This window comes from Marmota flaviventris, chromosome 1, assembly GCF_047511675.1.
Source record: "Marmota flaviventris isolate mMarFla1 chromosome 1, mMarFla1.hap1, whole genome shotgun sequence".
NCBI classification, from domain to species: domain Eukaryota; kingdom Metazoa; phylum Chordata; class Mammalia; order Rodentia; family Sciuridae; genus Marmota; species Marmota flaviventris.
This window is the reverse complement of record NC_092498.1, coordinates 100,325,875-100,343,794: the sequence shown is the minus strand read 5'-3', so window position 1 is coordinate 100,343,794 and position 17,920 is coordinate 100,325,875. Positions and strand designations below refer to the sequence as shown.

Here is a 17,920-nt window from a genome sequence, read left to right as displayed (position 1 = left end):
CCAGGCCTCTGCATTTCTAGGCAGAAAGTAATAGTTGGCACGAGCCCCACCCTGCACGGAATTTTGAGTGTTTGGGTCAAAATTGACCCCCCAGCATTCCAGGAGTTACAGAACAGAGGTGGATAGAGACGACGGAGGTGGTTTTCAGAGGTAGATAGAGACAGAGGTGGTTAGAGAGGGAGGTGGTATTCACAGCATGTCTGATGGCTCACTAAAATTGCAGAGATGTCAGTCTGGTTTAGGGGCCTAGGCTCCAGCTTGGGCCACTCCTTGGATCAGGTGGGGGACAGCTTGGCTTTCCTCACCGGCCATATGTCCAATGTCACCAAGGACGAGGTTCTCGACGATTTCGAGGACGTAGAAGCAGGTTTACCTAGTTATTGGAGAAAGAACATCGAAGATACCAAATGGATGATCAGATATGACAATGAAAGACTTAAACACTATTGTACTGACCTGGAAGAAAGGTATGCAGCATCCGAGCTGCAGATCCAACATCAGTCTGCAAGTTACCGAAATGAACTGGCACAGAAAGAAGTCCAAATCAGGCAACTGAAAGCAAGACAGTTTGAACTAGAGGATGAGTTGTTGCAACTGAAGTCAGCTGCCCAACCACTGCATTCAGGAGCTGGTGGTGTACCATCAACCACTGCCCCGTCTTCATTCGGTCATGACATCAGTCATGGTTCAGCTTTTCCGGGTGATGACATGGACTTCAGTAACATCATTTCAGCACAACAAGAAATCAACAGACTGTCAATTGAAGTTCCAAGACTCGAATTCGAAGTTGGCCATTGGAGCGCTATAGCTCAGGAACAGGCAACACATAATTCAGATCAAAGTGAAATCTGCCAACTACAAAATACTATTAAGCTGCTTGAACAAAACTGAAATCAAGACCTTGATAATCACCAAGGTGAAATTGCAGTTTTGCAGAATGTACATCAACAGAAACTGGCAGAGATGAGTAGCCAGTATCGAGAGGAACTAAAGGCCCCTGAAGAAAGAATTTAAAAACTTGAAAATCAGTTACAGCAAGGTGACTCAGGAGTAACAGTAACTGATGAGTCTAAAATCTGTGACTTGCAAAACACGATTCAGGTTCTACAAACTGAAAAACTAGAGTCTGCCAGGAAGATTGAAGAACTTGAGGATCAACTAAAAGACAAAAATGAACAATTATCTTTGGCACAAAATGACACAGAGGTCTTAAAGAGAGAAAAAGAGCAGCTCAGTGTGGAAAAGCAACAAATAATGGAACAGTGTGAAACCTTGAAGGTGGAATGGAGTCAATTGCAGCCTTCTGTGATGCAGCCGAAAGATGAGGAAATTGGGAATTTGCGGAAATCCAGTGAACAATTAAAAGCCCAGTTGCAGGAAGACACACACAACACTCCAGCCGACAATTCTGATAGTTTTCAAATAACAAAAGTTCAAAGTCTTCATAGAGAAAACGCAAGTGAAAACAAAGACCTGTATCATTATGAAACTGAAAAAGGAGTGAAAGGAATCCAACAACGGGAACTTGAAATTCAGCTTGTAAATGAAAAGAGTAGATTTTTAACCAACCAGACTGATCAGCTGTCTGAAGATGAAGTTGGTCAACTCACTCAAGCTATCCCGCAACAAGCTCTTCAGGCTAAAACTTATTCAGGACAACTTGATATGATTCCACCCCAGCTCTTGGCTGCATCATCACGTACCTCCCAGTCAGCAGAGGTCCAAGAGCTGAGACAGTCACTGCAAGAAAAAGAGGTCACCATTAGGATGCTCCAGGAAAATAACCACAGGTTGTCTGATGCAATTGCTGCTGCCACAGACAGAGAAAACAAAGAACATGAAGAAATGGATTCCGAAATTAAACAGCTCAAGGAAAAACAAGATGTGTTAAACACTTTACTGAAGGAGAAAGACCTCTTCATCCAAGCCAAAAGTGATCAGTTACTTTCTTCCAATGAAAAGCTCACTGACAAAGTGGATGAAAACGAGTTGTTGAGGCAAGCAACAACCAACCTAAAAGACAGAATATTAATTTTAGAAATGGTCATTTCTCACCAAAAAGGGGAAAATGAAAAAATGATGGCAACATCCCAAGAAAAGGAAATGGAGTATCAAGCATTGCAACAGGCCAACATGAAGTTCTCTGTGGTCCTGCTAGAACAAGAGTACGAGTGCCAGTACATGAAGGAGCAAGCTCTTGCCTTTGAGCAGCTGTTACTAGAAAAAGAAGATGGCAAGGCTGGGGACTTAAGTCAACTTTTAAAAGCACTTGAATCCATGCAGGAGAAGACCATCCTATTTCAGCAGGGGAAAGACCAATTCACCTTGTCTCTAAAGCACCAACAGATGGCAAAGCGGACCTTAGAGCAAGAGGTTCAACACTTACGTGACAAAGAATTACACTTGAAGCAAGAGGTACAAAGCCTGAGGAGCCATCTTCTAGAATCAGAAGATTCTTACAGCCGGGAAATTGGGGCTGCGGAGAAGAGAGAGAGGAACCTGAGAGAGAAAGTCACACTATTGAAGGAAAAGCTGCTCTCCTCTTCTAATTCAAGTCATCAAGCCAGTGTGCAGGGAGAGTCCCTGCAGAAACAGGTGCGTTTCCTCTCCCAAGAGAGGGATGAGAACGCACTGCAGCTTTCGCTCTACCAGGAACAAGGAAAGCAGTATGCCATGTCACTCACTAACCTGCAAAAGGTTCTAGAGCATTCCCAAGAAGAAGAAAAAGCTATGTATTCCACTGAAATAGAAAAGGAAAGACAATGTACAACCGAATGGAAGGAAAAGGCAGAAAATCTAGAAAGAGAGGCATTGTTATTACAGGAACGCTTGGATGAAGCCAACCGTGTGTTGGATTCAGCAACCACTCTTACACAACAGTTCCATCGAAAGGAGGAACAGATTGAACAAAGTGAGCTCCCATGAGAAATATTGGATGATGCACCAAAGGAATGGATGAACTCGGAAAATGGCACAGAAGGAAAAGTGGACAAAGCCCTAATGAGAAACCTGTTCATTGGGCATTTCCAGACACCCAAAAATCAGCGTCCCAAAGTGTTAAGATTAATGGGAAGCATCCTGGGCATTCAAAAGGAGGAAATTGAGCAGTTGTTGAGTGGAGATGATGGTGGTGTTACTAAGTGGATGACGGGATGGCTTGCAGGAAGCTCCCAATGTGTCCCCAACACACCTTTGACAGCAAATGAGCAACCTGGGCTGAAGAGTTCTTTTTCAGAACTTTTTGTCCAATTTCTGGAAACAGAATCTCATTCATCCATTCCATCACCAAAACTTTCTGCTCGTGCCATGAAGTGTCTAGACTCCAGAGGAAGGAGAAAGGAACATGCCAATGTACCAAGAAGTGTGACAGACACAGCAGAATTCAGAGCTGGTAAAAGAGGCTGTGAATCCATTCTTGGCACCGCGTTCTGCGGCTGTGCCACTGATTAGCCCTGATGGAGTTGGACCTGGTGGACCTGGGAATCTCCTTTTGAATCCCATCTCAGACTTCATGCCCACCTTTACACCATTGCCAGTGTCGCCAGACAATAGCGCCAGGGTTGTACTAAAGGACCTTTGAAAGCAATTCAAAGTGATTCTCAAGCTAGAGATGAGTTAGCACTGTAAAGAAGAAATAAACACTCTGTTCTTTATATTTATAAAGTGGCCTTTTCAAAAAGAAGTGGTGTGTTTGTAGGGACAAAGAAAAAATTGATCCATAGAAGTTCCAGGTATTTGTCTCCCCCTCCCCATTTTTAGTGTGTGTTTGTTTGCTGTAGCACTGTTTTAAAATAAATTTTTCTTTGTTTACCGTAGTCCTCTTTTTCATGTGATATTTTGCTCTGAGGCTATCAGGTAATCAACAGCGATAATAACTATAGCTCCAACCCACCTTTTCAGGATTATATTTGTTAAATTTAATTATATTAAGATAAAAATGATACATTTATATAACAGAATAGAAGAAAAATCCAACCCATATGAAACCCATATGAAAAAGATACATATCTCAGAATTTGGGCTAGCTGAAAACAAAACATGATGTAGCAAAAAGTTGTAAATTCTTTAGTTTATAAAAGAAAACACTGTATAACTACTAAAAGAAAATTACAGTGGGAGGGCCTGAACATGAAGTTTAGTGGATAAATTATCTAAGATTCTTTTAATCCAAATGCTATGAGACCTATCCATTTTACTTCATTCTATAAAAAAGTCACTTTTCGTTCATTTTGTTTTCTAGATATTAAATATGTCCAGAAGGAAGAGGACTTTCGTCAGTCAGACCCAAAATATAATCACATGCCATCCTTTTAAATTTGTAAGAATGTATCATTTAATATCTGGACTGTTTACATACTTTGCTGGGCCCTTCAGGAATGCTGATAAACACATTTTTAAAAACATTTGATCAAGAAAACAAGTGGGGTAGAGAAATAAAACATTACAAAGTTTTGAAAGATGAAAAAGTTAACAAAGGGGTAGTTGAATCCTTTCATATTTTGGTAAATTAAGGTAAAAGATAAATCAAAAGTTTCTAGCTTAAGTCAGGTGATATCAGAGAAGTGAGAAAGCAGATAATGTAGCAAATGCTTCTCTGACACCTGTAATTTCTAAAACCATTAAGAACATTTTTATTAAAATTGATTCAAATGAAATTTAATATAAATTAAATTATTTAAAATAAATCATATCATAATTTATTATGAATTAATTTCACTAATTTAATTTATATAATTATGAATTTAATTTTTTCATTAATTTAATTCATTTTATTAGTTGATTTTATTTATTAATTTAATAAAATTAATGATTTGCATTTAAAATTTTATTGAATTTTTTAAAGATTTGTTTAAAAATTAATTTTAGTAAATTTTAATAGAAATCAAATTATTTAATATTCATTATATAATTTAATATGAATTTTAATAAAATTAATTCAATTTTGATACAACGTTCTCAATGTTTTTCGAAATTGCATGTGTCAGAGGACTATTTGATGTATAATCTACTTTTTTCTCTTCTTCGGTTTCACTTAACTTGACCTGGAAACTTTTGATTCATCTCTTATCTTAATTTACAAAAATAAAAAGTGAAGACAAAATACCTAGTGGCTATATAGATCAGACAAGAAAGTGGGATGACCGTAGAGTATATAAAACAAACACACATATATATCAAGAAAAAAATTTTTAAAAATGTTAAAATAGCAGAAATTGGTTTTAGGAAAGAAAAGAAAAAAGAAAAAGAAAAAAAGAATAAAAAGAAAATACAACACAACTCAAATATACTATTCAGACATCCCAGTCCTCAAAATTCTAATTCATACAATGTACTAGGCTTCACACATGTTGGGAATGTGAGGACAGGAGACAGGAGAGGGAGAGGGGGACAAAAAGGGGGAAAAAATCTTGAATGAAGACACAGGGTTTGTTTTGCTTGGTGATTGGTATCTTTCCTGCTTCCCTTCTCATCAGATAGGTGGTGCCCTCTGTTGTTAGATGGTATCTCCACCCTCAGGGTGGTGAGGGTAATTAGAGTATCACTGTGCCAGGTTAGTGGCTGCTGGAGAGGGGGGAGTTAGAAACTGGGTACGTGGAAGATGGTGATGAAGGTGACCCAAGGTGGAGGCTCCTGCTTTCAGCAGTGGGGTGTCAGGTCGGGTGGGGGGAGCCAGGAGATGGTGTTGGAAGATGAGTTCAGTGACCAACTCTGTGGCTTGCAGTGTCGGCTGACTTAGGAGCCTGTGTGAAGTTCCTGGTTGCAGGCAGGCTACTGCACATAGGGGACTGTGTCCACTGCTGCAGAGTCCCAAGATGGTGGTGACTGGGGGAACCCCACGTTGGTAGATGGGGTTCACATGGAGATGGTGACTGCAGTTTCTACTCATGGGAAGCTGCCAGGTGTTCTCCATGGGAGCGGCATGTGTGCTTTCTGCTCACCTAGGTGGCCAAAAATTCTTTGAGGGTGCTGCTGCAGCTACTTTTGCTCTCACTTGGGTACCTGGTTGCCCTGCCTGGGTGAGTAGTTGTGACCCTGAGGGTTGGAGCCCTGAACAAATGCGGAGGGCAGGTATAAGCTTGCAGAGAAGCAGTAGTCTCACTACTTGCATCCCAGGTCACAGGGCAATGCAGAATGCTGCCTCCCTCTGGCCCACCATCTTGGATCCAGAAATAGAAACATTTGTAGAACAAGGCGAAAACAAAACTAGTCCAAAGATGTAAAGAGGTCTGACTCCAAGTAGAAAGAAATTTGATTGTAAATTTTGCCATGACTAACTGTATATTTCAAATGTATTTAGGAGACAGGAAGTTTTGATTACGTGTTAATGGTTAAAACTATTTTTCCAAAAAATTAACAGGTGACACTGATTCACAAAGTCTCACCTCTCTTCTTAACTAACTTATTTATATTGCCATTCTTCCATACATTGAAAAGGAAGTTCTCATAGCAGTTCATATGAGAAATGTTCAACTGCCTCCTGAGCTCTGCCCAGTTGGCATCATAGATGCTCCTCTACTTAACCCCACCATACACAATTTAAACAGATCAATTTCAAGCAACGAAATAGAGGATGCCATCAGTAGCCTACCTCCCACAAAAAGCCCAGAATCGGATGGATGCGCAGCTGAGTTCTACAAACTGTATAAATAAGAACTAACACCAATACTTCTCAATCTGTTTCATGAAATAAAAAAGTAGGTAACACTTCTAAACACATTCTATGAGGCCAATATCCCTGATTCCAAAAGCAGACAAAGACACATCAAAGAAAGCAAATTTCAGACCAACATCTTTAATGAATATAGATGCAAAAATTCTCAATAAAATTCTGGAAATTTGAAATAAAAAATACATAAAAAAATAGTGCCCATGATCAAGTATGGTTCATCCCAGGGATGCAAGTTTGGTTCAACATACGGAAATCAATATATGTAATTCATCACATCAATAGAATCAAAGACAAAAATCATATGATCATCTCAATAGATGCAGAGAAAGCATTTGACAAAATGCACCCCTTTATCTTCAAAATGATAGAAAATCTAATGATATTAGAAACATACCTCAACATTGTAAGTGCTATATATACTTAGCCCCTAGTAAACATCTTTCTAAATGGAAAAAAATATTGAAAGCATTGCCTCTAAATACTGGGACAAGACAGGTACGCCCTCTTTCACCACTTCTAATTAACAGAGTTTTTGAAATTTTAGCCAGAGCAATCAGACAGAAAAAAGAAGTTAAAGGGATACACATAGGAAAAGAAGAACTCAAATTATCACTATTTGCACATGATATGATTCTACACCTAGATACCCAAACATTCCACCAGAAATCTTCTAGAACTAATAAATAAACTCATCAAAGTAGCTGGATATAAAATCAACACCCATAAATCAAAGGCATTTCTGCATATCAGTGACAAATCCTCAGTGAAACTAAGAAAACCACCCCATTTACAACAGCCTCAAAAAAATAAAATAAAATTCTTGGGAATCAACTTATGAAAGAGGTGAAAGATTTATACAATGAAAATACAGAACCCTAAAGAAAGAAATCAAAGAAGACCTTAGAAGATGGAAAGTTCTACCTTGCTCTTGGATAGGCAGAATTAATATTATCATAATGACGATACTACCAAAAGCACTATACAGATTTAATGCAATTCTGATCAACATCCCAATGGCATTCCTCATAGAAATAGAAAAAATAAATTATGAAATTCATCTGGAAAAGTAAGAAACCTAGAATAGCTAAAGCAATCCTTAGCAGGAAGAGTGAAGCATGTGGCATCGCTATACCAGACTTTAAACTATACTACAAAGCAATAGTAACAATAACATCTTGGTATTGGCACCAAAACAGACTGATAGACCAGTTGAACAGAATAGAGGACACAGAGACCAACCCACAAAATTATAATTACTTTATATTAGATAAAGATGCCAAAAACATGCACTGGAAAAAAGATAGCCTCTTCAACAAATAGTGCTGGGAAAACTGGAAATCCATATGCAAGAAAATGAAATTAAATCCCTATCTTTCACCACCCACAAAACTTATCTCAACGTGGATCAAGTACCTAGGAATTAAACCAGAGACTCTGCGTTTAATAGAAGAAAAAGTAGCCCCTAATCTTCATCATATGGGATTAGGCCCCAACTTCCTTAATAAAACTCCTATAGTGCAAGAATTAAAACCACGAATCAATAAATAGAATGTAATCAAACTAAAAAGTTTCTTCTGTGCAAAAGAAACAATCTGTGAGGTGAAAAGACAGCCTACATCCTGGGAGCAAATTTTTACCCCTCACACATCAGATAGAACACTAATCTCTAGAGTATATAAAGAACTCACAAAGCTAAGCACTGAAAAATCAAATAACCCAATCAATAAATGGGCCAAGGACCTGAACAGACACTTCTTAGAAGGGATATACAATCAATCAACAAATATATGAAAAAATGCTCCTCATCTCTAACAATCGGAGAAATGCAAATCAAAACTACTCTAAGATATCATCTCACTCTATCAGAATGGCAGCTATTATGAAGACAACAATAAGTGTTGGAGAGGATATGGAGTAAAAGGTACACTCATACATTGCTGGTGGGACTGCAAATTGGTACAGCCAATATGTAAAGCAGTATGGAGATTCCTTGGAAATCTGGAAATGGAACAACCATTTGACCCAGCTATCCCTCTCCTCAAACCATATCCAAAGGACTTCAAAACAGCATACTACAGGGACACAGCCACATCAATATTTCTAGCAGTACAATTCACAAGAGCTAAACTGTGGAGCCAACCTAGATGCCCTTCAGTGGATGAATGGACCAAAAAATGTGCCATATATACACAATGGAATTTGACTCAGCATTATAAGAGAATAAAATCTTCGAATTTGCGGGTAAATGGATGGCATTGGAGAAAATAATGCTAAGTGAAGTTAGCCAATCCCCCCCCAAAAAAAATGCCAAATATTTTCTCTGATATGAGGAGGCTAACTCATAGTGAGGTATTGACGGGGAGCATGGGAGGATTAGATGAATTCTAGATAGGGAAGAGGGGTGGGAGAGAAAGGGAGGGGGCAGGGGATTAGCAAGGATGGTAGAATGTTATAGACATCATTATCCAAAGTACATGTATGAAGACTAGAATTGGGTGTCAACATACTTTATATATAAACAGAGATACAAAAAAATTGTGGTATATATGTGTAATAAGAATTGTAATGCAAAAAATAAAAACAAAGTACATGTATAAAGGCATGAATTGGCGTGAACATACTCTATATACAAAATGTATAAAAAATTGTACTGTATATGTGTAATAAGAATTGTAATGCATTCCGCTGTCATGTATTTAAAAAAATAAAATCAATAAAACTAAAAAAACAAACAAGAATTATTGAGCACAGCTTTAAAATAATTTTTTAAAAAATTTAAAAAGTAAAACACAAGGATACAAGGACTTATATGGTTGTGAAAATTTCTAAATTCATTTGAATTTGATTAAAATTGTTTCTAAGTAGATTCTGGAAAGATAAATACGTGTATTACAATTTCTAAAACAACCAGGAAATTATTCAAAGAAATTGAGTAAATGTTAGATAAATTTTAAGAGTATAAAAAGTATTAAACTATTTCAAAATAAGGTAGAAAAAGAAAACCAAGCAACAAGATAGAGAGGGAACAAACAGAAACCAAATATGATAACCACAGATTAAACCCAAATATAATTAAATACAAACTGCATTAAATGTAAATTATCAAAGAAAAACATTTAAAAGACAGAGATTGTCAGAATGACTATATGCTCTTAATAGGAAGCTCACTTCAAATATAATCATATAAGTAGGTTAAAAGTTAAAGGTTGCATAAAGGTATACCATGCAAACACTAACCAAAAGAAAACTAGAGTAGCTATCAGAAAAATTAAACTTCAGAGAAAAAAAGTCCAAGAATACTTACAATAGGATTAACTTACAAGAAGATATCAAAATCCTAAATGTGTATGTACCTAATAAGTGAGCTTTTTAAAATGAAACAAAAATCTAAGTAGAAAAATCCAGTTATCATTAGGCTTCAAAACTCCTTTCCACAGCAACTGATAGAATTACAAAGCAGAAAACCAGCAAGACTATAGATAATAAGAAAAACACCACTGACCACCTGCTTCTAACTGATGTTTTTAGAAATTCCACTCATCAACAATAAAATATACACCACTTTTAAGTTATGATGCATGTTTACCAAAATACATGACATAGCTGGTCATAGGAAAAATAACAAATTTAAAATAATCTAAATTACATAAACTATGTCATCTTCAAATATTTGAACTAAGTCAGTAACAGAATGATAAAAGGAAAATCTTATAGAAACAAAACAATGCTTATAATAACAAATAGGTCTAAGAGGTGTCCTCTAGGGAAATTTAAACATATTTTAAAGTGAACAAAAATAAAAATACATCATACCAAAATCCATAAGATGCTCTTATTAGAAAAGATAAATAGTAAACTGCAGATATAGCTCAGTTGGTAGAGTACTTGCCCCAAATGCAGAAGGCCCTGGGTTTGATCCCCAGCACCAAAAAAAAAAAAGCTAAATAGAAAATGTGGCCCACTCTCTGAAAGTGCTTCTATGAAGGTTTATAGTTTTAACAAAAGAGGTAAAATTAATTAATATTTGTTGAACCCTCATGCTGATCCAGATACTATGCCAAGCATTTATTCCTTTTCTTATTTCAAAATCATAACAAATCTGAAAGGTAAATAGTCTCATTACATTTATTTTGTAAATAAGAGAACCAAGGTTCAAAGATGCTAACTCCCCCCAAAACCACAGAAGTCCATTGCCAAGACTGATTTAGCTCCTCAGTAAAATAGCAGCTAAATGATTGAACACTAGATAAACACATGATGCATGGATGAAGAAATGGATGAATGGACCCACCAACAGATGAAGGGACAAAGAGAAAGATGGTGGATAGAGAAAAATTTTTAAAAAGTGATAAGAGCCATGATTCAAATGTATATAAATTTGATTTTTAAAAATCATGATTCTTCCATTACACAGGTATTTCCAAAACCTAGCACATCATAACCATTATCTTGTTCAACCACAGATACTCACGTTCTCTCTTGGAAGAGCTGAGTTTCATGGGTCTATGGAAGAAAGTGGGAATCCGTATTTTTTAAGCTACCCAGATGGTATCTATGCCAAGGAAAACTGTGAATGCTGTAATATATATATTCCTAATGAAGATGTAGGTGATGTAAGGAGCTGTCTCTGTCTTCTGAGGAATTATTTCAGATCCCAACACAGAAAGATGCATCAAACCCCATACAGTGGCAATACCTTATGTCAGCAGAGTGGGTTTACTGATCAGTGGGCAAACTGTGAATGTCTGCAAAGATGTGAATCACTGCCAAGATAATGAATCAACCACAGGAAGGGAGAGGTCAGGAGAAGGTCATCTGTTTGAGTATCCCAGGGATTTTGTGTCTGAGCCTGGCAGAAGTCCTTTGAGATGACTTTCATTATTTCATTCAACAAATATTCTTGGAAATATCAAAATCTGAATTTTTCTGAGGCATGAATTTGAATAGTTTTGGTGCGTATATAGAGTGAGCATCAAAGAAACCCACCAACCTTTCAAAATTTGCCTTTCTCCACTCTTCATTGCTTATAGCATGAATTTTGTGGAATGATAATAAAAATTTTTGTTTTATTACATGACCAAAACAAGTTCATCACAAAAGTTAAAATTTTGCTCACATGTATTATGAAAATATAAGAAAAATGTCACAAAAAGTGTGATTTGGCAACGAACTCAAAGATGTTTTGGATGTAAAAGAAAACCCAAAGAATTACACATTTCCAAATTATAAACTTCTCTATTTGTGAACATTTTTAGTTCTATTAAGCAAAAATTAAAACTTATATAAGATTACTCCTTTAAATATGACATTACATTCTAAACAATTAATTAAAATAGGCACATGTTGGAAATATCACTCAGAATTTGAAGGAAAAGCCATATTTGTTTAACACATTTATAAATGCCTCACCATTAAAACTTCATTGAGTTTATTACTTTTATTTGCCTACTTTCCACTATCTTGGAATGTAATGATGTAGCTTCAGACTAGTGTAAACAAGTATCATATTCAATGTAGGAAATCTGCTACACTAGAAGAGCGGAACAAATTAATCTGCATCAAAAGATAATGAGCAACTGCTTTATATTCTTCAATATGTGTTCTGACAATGGAGTAGGTCATTGTTCACTCATTTATTAATAGTGAAATTCCTATGACATAGAAGAGATCCCTGAGCTATCCATTAACTAATCCAACAGGGCTCCAGGGATTCAAAGGTGATTATTCATTTCACATCTTAAATGGAGAAAAGAATACATCCCCATTGTGGTTCCTTGAAATTCAGTAGTGGGGCTTACTTTAAATTTAGGATGATAAATATTTCATAGGTACCCCCATGTTTGGCCTTTTAAACTAATAGAAGACATCATTAGTCGATTAGTAGATTATGTATCTTACTTAAGTGCTGATACTAGGAAGCCACTCATAATCGAAGAAAATTATAATAAAAGAATCCTGTTTGCTAAACGTGTTAACTTTGGGAAGAACTGAGTCTAAAAAGGAGAAGGCATGATCTGGATTAGGAACAAAAATAAAGAATACCACTACACAAAAACTGAAATGTTTGAGATGTTAATGTCTTGTCATACCCTTTGGGAAGAATGTGGTGTGACTGAAACTCCTATTCATTGTTAGAATAGAAACAGATTCTACCATTTGGGGAAACTGGCAATAAAACATACACTTTCCTTACATTCTGATAATTCTACTCCTAGGTAGTATACATAGAAATAATATGTATTATATTACCTAGGTAAGTATATATACAAGAGAAAGGTATTTTGTATGCCTGTAAAAATGACTTGTAAATGAGGACTGAGAATTAACTTTGTTCATAATAACCAAATATACAATTATAGAAGAATTGATAAACAAATTACAGAATTTCGTACAATGGAATATTGCATAGCCCCCCAAATTAATATTTACAGAACAATCTAAATATTAACAGACTTATTCATAGAATACTATAAATACTGATATACAAAACAGCATGGATGAAATATCAAAAGATTGACTACTACAGGATTCTGTTTTCATGAAGTTCAGGAAACGTTCTGGGGTGATAATAATTTTCCAAATTTTGATCTGGGTTACAGTTACAATGGTGTAGACACAGGTAAAAATTCACCAAACTGTATACTTAAGATTAGTGCACTTTATATTAGTTATTGCTAAATAGAAAACAGAATGACAACTTAAAATAACATACCATAAAATGAAATAAAGAATAGGATGTGTCTAGGGATTGGCGATTACTGTAAGAAGCTCAACAAAGTTAAAATCTTCTTTTCCTTTTTGTTACATTTTGAATCTAAAATGCACCCCCTCCCATGCTCATGTGTTAGATAAAGCAGCTAAGTTGAGAGGTGGATCATGAGGGCTCTTGGATCATGAGAGCTCTGACCTCATCGGTGGATTAATCCATTTTAATATTTTGAAAGGATTTACTGGGAGGTGGTGAAAACCATAGGCAGGTGGGGCATGGCCAGAGGAAGTTCGTCCCTGGGGACATGGCTTTGGGAACTATACCTTGACCCTAGCCACTTCTTGGCTTGCTCTCTCTTTAGTTGCTATGATTTGAGCAGCTTTCCTCTACCATGCCCTTCCACCATGAGGTTTCCACCTTGGAAGGGACTGACCATGGACAGAGACCTCTGGAAATTGAGACAAACTTCTCCTCCACTAAGTTGTTCTTGTCAGGTATTTTGGTCACAGTGATGCAAAGCTAACACTGTTAGTTCTTTCTGTTGGCTTTTACTGTTCAGTCCCTCTGTAGCCCCTATGTAGATATGTATTAAAGGACTTCAGCCCCTTTCCTGGAGAAAAGGAACCTGTCCTTAAAAGTTCCAAAGGACTGATTTGGGACTGGAGGAGGACAGAAGCCTACAGCAGGTATGTGAATCAGCTTCTTGAAGTACAAAAATAGCCCAACCTATGTAAAGAGGCAAAAATATAACTCAGGCTTTCAATGCCAATGCTTTTATTTATTTTCAGTGCTAGGATTGAATCCAGGAGTGCTCTATCACCAAACTGCATCCCGATTCCTTTTCATTTTTTGTTTTGAGACTGGGTCTGGCTTTGTTGCCCAAGCTGCCTTTGAACTTGTGATTTTTCTGCCTCAACCTCCCGAGTAGCTAGGATCACAGACAAGAGCCACTGTAGCCAGCCAATGTTTTTATTTTTATTGAGTGTCCCTGGGATTCCTGGAGGAATCTCTTGAGATTGTTTCAAGGACCTAGTGGGGAAGATATAACCACAGCAGCAGCTGGTAAGGATTTGGGGATTTGAAGTTTCAGTAATCTTTTCTTAATCAAAAACACAACCTCTAAAGGTTTTTGTTTGTTTGTTTTTTGTTGTGGGTTTTTTTACTCCAAGGAACAGAAGTATACACAAGCTAACTCAAGTAAGAAGGAAGATTGTTATATGGATGGAAAGAAATCTCATAGAATCCAAACAAAGTATTGCAGGACACCATATGGAACAAAGAACAATTACAAAGTTAATCAGAAACTAAAGCAGAGATTTCTTTCCCTCTGTCTTGCTTCTCTTTGTATTTCTATTATTCTCCCATTACAGAGAAGTCTTGCCTGCATACAGATCTATTGCTCAACACAACCATGCTAATGTGGGTGACAACGTGGCAAATTCAACCCCTACATGTGGCTCTCCATATAGAAATAGTTTACTGTCTTTTACTGTAGGTCCAATTAGTTGTGGCTCATGAAAACATTTTAAACTTTCAAGATCTTGATGTTGGGCTAATTCTCAGGGATTTCTGAATCAAAGTGCTAGATTGACCTTAAGATAATATTTCATATACTCATACATAAATGCTATAAAAGCAAATAAATATCTGTATACATTTCAAAAGTATGTATATATATATATATATATATATATATATATATATACACATACACAAAACCTGAACACAAATGTTTATAGAAGCTTTATTCATAATTGCCAGAAACTGAAAGGAACCAAGATATCCTGTAATAGATGAATGAAAAAATCAAACAAAACTCTGGTGCATTCATGCAATTGAATACTATTCAGCAATAAAAAGAATTAAATATCAAAGCATACAAAATATGGATGAATCATATGTATGTATGTAGATGAATGAGTCATATATATATATATATATATATATATATATATATATATATATATGACAATTTAAAATAACATACCATAAAATGAAATAAAGAATAGGATGTGTCTAGGGATGTGTCACTTAGTCATATATATGACTAAGTGAAATAAGCCAGTCTTAGAAGGCTTATTCCTTTTATATGACTTTCTGGTAAGTTATACAGACAACTGAACAGACCAGTGGTTGTCATAAAATTGAGACAGGAAAAAGACTGAATAGATGAAGAGCAAAGGACTCCTTTTTAGGATGATAAAACTATCCTGTATGCTAAGATGGTAGTACATACACGCTTTTATGAATTTGTTAAAACTTGTAGAAGTTTCCAGAACAAAGAATGCAACTGAAAATTGCTAAGAAAGTAGATTTTATATATTCTAATCACAAAAAAATTAATCAGGTGAGGTAATACATATGTTAATTGGCTTGATTTAGCTATTTGACAAGGTATACATGTGTCAGAAAATTATAAGGAAAGACTGGGATCCCAGGATGAGTTCAAACTCTGACATGAGACTGTATTTACATCTGAGTGCCTGAAATGACTTCATTGGAAAAGATGGGGAGAAAACATGCTGACCTAGGTAACTTCAGAAAAGAGCAAAGACAATATCAACACTAAAGGCTGTTAGAGTTTGTAAACAAGTCTGGATGGCGCCTGGCAAAATGCCAGAGGGAGTGGTTTGTGAGGTGGAGCCAGCAAGCCATTAAGTGTGGAGATTTCTTATTGGTTGACTGTTGTATCTAGTTTATGCTAATTAAGATAAGCTGTGTGGAATGTATAAATACCTCTGTTGTCCTACAATAAACGGCTCCTACTCCTGCTGTATCAACGTACACAAGTTATTCGTCACCCCCTGGTTATTTTGCTGCAGCCGGACTGCGGCAAAAGGCAAAGAAATTGTACATAGGCACTGTGGTCTAGTTGATAGTTCTTTGATAGGAATAAGGTTTAGTTAGCAATTCTGAAGCCCTTACATTTCTACTGGAATTGTACGGTTGGTTAATAAATGGATGGTGGATGGTGGGAGGCAGTACAGATCTATAAGAGGATGATAAAATGATCCACAGAGCAATCAGGTAGAGTTGTAGGCATTAGCATGAATTCATCTTTAACTTAATATGGATAGAGGTGGAAAAAAATATTTATATATGCATACCATATTTGTATGTATATATATGTATACATACATACACATATGCACACATATATATGTTAGAATTTGTGTTAGTGTACACATATTTCCTGGAAGCTGAGTTGGCCTCGAAGCAACAAACTCTAGTAGAAACATGTACATCAGACACCCAGATCTTGCTTTCTAGTGCTATTCTTCAGTAAAAAGGAAGCAGGAATCTTCAGAGGCAATGTTTGTTTCTAATACTAACTTGGAATACACAAGATGAGTTTCAAGTACCTTGTGTGCAGAATGTTAAGTAAGTACTCTAAAAAGGAGTACACACACACAATGATGGATGGGAATATGTCAATGTGACACAGGAGCCAACCGAATAGCCAAAGCTATAGCACTTCAAGCAATAAAATAAGCAATGTAGTATTGGGTTATAACCTAAAATATAAAATAAATTTCCATGAATTCATAAGAAGAGACAAAATTCTCTGTGCAGAAGTATTCCAAATAATTTATGTAATTACTCCCCCTCTCAAGGAGATGGAGCATAACTCCCCACTCCTTAAGTGTGGGCTGCACATAGTGACTTTCTTCCTAAGAAAGTCCCAGAAAAAGCCTTACTTCCCACATTCCTCTGATACAATGAAATGAGAATGCCTGTGGTCCTCCTTTCTGAAACCTGTAACTCCAGTCTAACTATCAGAAAAGCATCAAGCAAATTCCCAGCTGAAAGATGTTCTATAAACATATCTGATGGATACTCCTCAAAACTGCCAAAGTTGGGCTGGGACTGTAGCTCAGTGGTGGAGTGCCTGCCTCACACATTGAGGCACTGGGTTTTATCCTCAGCACCACATAAAAATGAAAACATTGTGTCCATCTCTCTCTCTTCTTCTCTCTCTCTCTCTCTCTCTCTCCCTCTCTCTCTCTCCTTCCTCCTTCCCTCCCTCCTCTCTCTCTCTCCTTCCTCCTTCCCTCCCTCCTCTCTCTCTCTCTCTCTCTCTCTCTCTCTCTCTCTCTCTCTCTCTATATATATATATATATATATATATATATATATATATATATATCTGCAAAGTCATCTGCAAAAAACAAGGAAAGTCTAGAAAACCATCACAGCCTAAGGAGACATGACACCTAAATCTAATGTCATGTCCTAGGGCAGAGAGAGGATTTGGGTAAAAACTAAGGGCATGAATTAAAAAAAAAAAAAAAAAAGAATTTTAACTAATAATGCTGTCAATATTGGTTCATTAATTGTAACAAATGTAACATTTTATATACAGAATTTTCTTTACTATCTACAACTTTTCTACAAATTTAAAATTATCTACACTAAAAATTTCATTAAGGAAATACATACACTAACTTAAAAACAAGAAAGGTAAATCTTCATGTGAAGGGGAAATGGAGAGAAAATCCATGAGTATTCAGGAGCAGATGTGAAAGTAAAAATATTGACAT

General features: G+C 36.3%; 1 pseudogene; it reads left to right on the top strand.

Annotated features, from left to right (window-relative positions):
• Positions 1-225: 225 nt before the first annotated feature.
• On the top strand, positions 226-3,619 carry LOC117794847 (thyroid receptor-interacting protein 11 pseudogene; annotated as a pseudogene).
• Positions 3,620-17,920: the final 14,301 nt, after the last annotated feature.